At 38.0% G+C, this 3,810-nt stretch overlaps 1 pseudogene; it reads right to left on the bottom strand.

Moving 5' to 3' along the window:
• Positions 1 to 593: 593 nt before the first annotated feature.
• LOC113266047 (kinesin-like protein KIF2A) lies at positions 594 to 2,578 on the bottom strand (annotated as a pseudogene).
• Positions 2,579 to 3,810: the final 1,232 nt, after the last annotated feature.

The raw sequence follows: 3,810 nt of genomic DNA, 5'->3' as shown, positions 1-3,810 counted from the left end.
AAGCCCTGCTTAGGACTCAGCAGGGAGTCTGCTTGAGATTCTCTCTCTCCCTCTCCTTCTGCCCCTCCCCACTATGCTCTCTCTTGCTGTCAATCTCTAAAAATAAATAAACAAATCTTTAAAAAAAATAGCCTTTGTCAAGGCACAAAGCAGAGAGAGGTGAGGATATCTGTCCCTAGGAATGGGCAGAGTGTATACAATCACTGATGAGGCATCCATACACCCTAAGGATTTAAAACTGCTCAGTCTTGCTATGAAAACTGAACGGAGTTAAAAGGAAATGCTGCGGCTCCCCCCTACTATTCACCTCTGGATAACGTCCACAATCTTATTTCATCACATAGAAAATAAAATTGGCAAGGATCTCCAAAAATAAATCACAATTTGGGTAAATGAAACAAAATACTTCATCATTTCCAAATTTTGGTTGTATCTCCTGGATTAGAAGCATTTTGTAGACAAAGGAGTGTTTCACAAAATCGAAATGTCATTCGGATGAAGGAAACACATTTTCCACAGACACTTCAAAATCTCAAGCTTTCAAGTGGCTCTTACAGCATAACCATCGTACGTTGCAGTAGCGTGGGTCTGGGGATCCTTCAGTAGCGAATGCTGATTTACAGGGTGTGGGGTCTCTTGGGGTTGATCAGCTTCCTGGCCTGTTCTTGCAGAGCTACACAGAAAGATTTCACTTTATCCCATAGCTCAGCTACAAGTTGTTTTCTTTTTCTCAAGAATAGTTCCAAGTGGAGTAGCATATGAATCTACGTCATAATCTACTTCTTCGGTCATCTCTAGGAGAGACTTCTCCTCTTCTAACCATGGAACAGGCTCCTGGAACACCGTCCTCCTGTGATCTCCTACACCTTGTTCTTCCATTTCCACCATTTGTGAAATAGCTTCACGGAAAAAAGCAATTGTGGAGAACCCTCTTCCTCACGTTGTTCACAAGGAAGTTTTAATATCATCTCTCTGAAGAGAGCTGCCCGTACCCCACTCTGCCTCTAAATCCTCTATCTGATTTGGTGGGTGGTGCATTATTGGACGAACAACCCAGAAGCAGTCGGATCCGCAAACTCTTTCACACTATTTGCATATCTTATGTCTCCAGAATATTGTCACAGGATGCCATCCCCGGAGAGTTTGTAGCTGTTATGCACACATCAGAGTCTTCACCCATGAATAAGTCTGCTAAGACCTAAGTGAGTTTACTTGCATGGAAAGGAGTAGGAGGTTTGTTTCTACTTGAGGCTCTAATGCACTCCTTCAGTGCTGTAGACTTTTTACTAATTTCAGCACCTTCAAGCCTTGTTTGCCTGTCTGCCCTGGAAGGACCAGCTCCTCTTTCATTTCCAGGAAAATTGATGAGAGACAATTTACCATGTAGTTTTCCTTTCCCTCTAAGAATAATCTGAAACGCTGCATGGCTCCAAGAGGAATGTGCGCTGGCAGATGTTTGACCGGATGTTCTCCAAGTGTTGCCTATGTCAGTGAGTTTCAGTACATGGTCAACACACTTGACTTCCTGTTCCTGTAATCCCACCACTTGATCCTGCCATTTTCCATCTTCTAGCACTCTTAATTTTGCTTTCCTGTTCAGCAAGTCAAACACATTTCCACTATAAATTTCCAAAAATTTGCATATAGTTGAAGTTCTAATTTCTTATAATTTGGCCTCTTTGACTTTAAAAAAACATCTCCAGCTGCTAATGCATGAATTCCTTTGAACAATCTTTTTTTTTCCCTTTGAACAATCGGTTCTTTCCTGAGAAGTCATTTCCCATTATTTGAGCTTTTCTACTTTCAGCAAAGCGCGTGGCCATTCTCCTTTCAAGTATAGTGTCCATTAACAGTCTAACTGTAATCCTGTAAACCATTTCAGTTAAGAGCTAAGTCATCAAAGGAAGAATCAAAACCCAATATTTGGTTTTTTAGGTATCTTATTGAGACAAAACAAAAGACCGTCACAATAATTTTATTAGGGATTATGATTACATCAAGATCTTTCGTTTGAATTTTTTTGCTGAATGATCACTTTCTTACACAAACACATATCCTATGTTCATCAATAGGATCTTCTGTTGTCCATGGTCTACAGTCCCTTTAAAGTTTCCGATCATACAAAGAATTTCATATTTTGGGTTTGTAGCATCAATGTCCTGGGCTCTAGTTTTTCCTGTTGTATTTTTTTCCTGTTCTTTATCTTTTTCATAATTTTTCTACTTTTCTCACACAGTGAGAATTTCTATATGCATTTTGTTATGCAGAGGAAGACTATTCAGGAAGCTGACTAGGTCGTGCACATGAGGAGCCAACCACTTTGTTATCTGTTAGAGGAAGGTCATTCTAAACAGAAGCCATAGTCTGACAATTCTTTACAGTTTTGTTTACTTTGGCAGAAGATGCTGGAAGTAGAGGTTTCTGGGCTGGATTCAGTTTCTTCATCAAGAGCAGAGTCACGGTTGAGTGAAAAGATGCTTTCCAGGTCAATATCTTTGTCCTTTCTATCTCCATTTTCTACCCATTCAACAGTAATACTTTCACTATTTTCATTTAAAAATGTTACCATTGCTTGATATATTTGGGTTCACTAATTAGGGCCTTGAATTTGTTCTCATTTCTTTGCTCTTTCCATGGATTTTGTTCTTTACAATGAAAATTGTTTCCAAGCTGGCTGGGTGTCACTCTATACCCCAAGCAACTGACATTAAACATTTTCCCCTAAAGGAACCATCACTCAGCTAGCTGGCTAGATCTTCACATAAATCCTGATCCTCATGTTGCTGAATTTGGCCATTACTGTTCATCTCATCTGAGGTGTGTGCGTGGGGGGTGGGGAGGGGAGTTGTGACAGTGTGACTGTGAGCAGGGCCCTCAGGGCATGGAGTGATACCAGGTCTGGGAAGTTAGGCACCAGGAGAGTGGGAGGGACTAAACTCAGTTCTTGAGATCCAACTCTGGGAACAGAAATTTTTTGTTTTACATAAGTAAATTTAGAAAGCTGCTTCATAAAATTAATGAGATATATAAGTGGCCATAGAGAAAACTATTCCAAGCAATACTCGCACATACAGCCAAAGTACATGGTGGGCTAATTCTTCCCTAGAAGATAAGGTTCCTTTTAATAAAATGAAGACTTCATTTTTTTATTTTGGTAAATTATCAAGTTAAAAAAAATTGAATTTAATCCAGTGTAAAAAGAGTCAATATCATACAACCTTATCATAAAACAATGAGGAGTAAAACTGCTGAGTTGAAAGATTACATTCTCAAGCTTCAATATTCACTAAATCCTAAAATTCCTTAATTTTATATTCAGTCCTCAAGCTGTCCATCATAAATCTGTGTATGCTGTACAAAGATGGGAAATCAAAAAGTATAAAAGTAAATTCAAGACAAGTGCATTAATATTAAAAGTATTACTATTGATTACATACTTTTGGGCATTTTGTTGATTTGAGATTAGCAACTTAAAATGTAACATTTAGAAACTCAATCATCAAGTTCTTATAAATTGTTAAATTTTATACTCTATTTTTTTTTACATTCTTGCCCTTCATTCATCCTTGCCCCACCAAAAGAAGGAAAAAAGAAAAAAGAAAAATAAATGTACTGGGAATAAAATCTGGTAAACTGCTTGGTTTGAACAAGATTTCACCACTTACTAGCTACATCATTTGAGCAGGTTACTTAATTTATGTGACTGTTAGTATTTTGTTTTGTTTGACTTTGAGAAGTTGATATAATTATACCTTCAGAGTATGCTTTAGGATGTCTAAAGGTAATGCATGTAAAATAAACAACATAATG

The sequence above is a fragment of the Ursus arctos genome, unplaced genomic scaffold (genome assembly GCF_023065955.2).
Source record: "Ursus arctos isolate Adak ecotype North America unplaced genomic scaffold, UrsArc2.0 scaffold_37, whole genome shotgun sequence".
NCBI lineage: Eukaryota > Metazoa > Chordata > Mammalia > Carnivora > Ursidae > Ursus > Ursus arctos.
The sequence above is the reverse complement of the archived record's forward strand: the minus strand, read 5'-3'. Positions and strand labels throughout refer to the sequence as shown.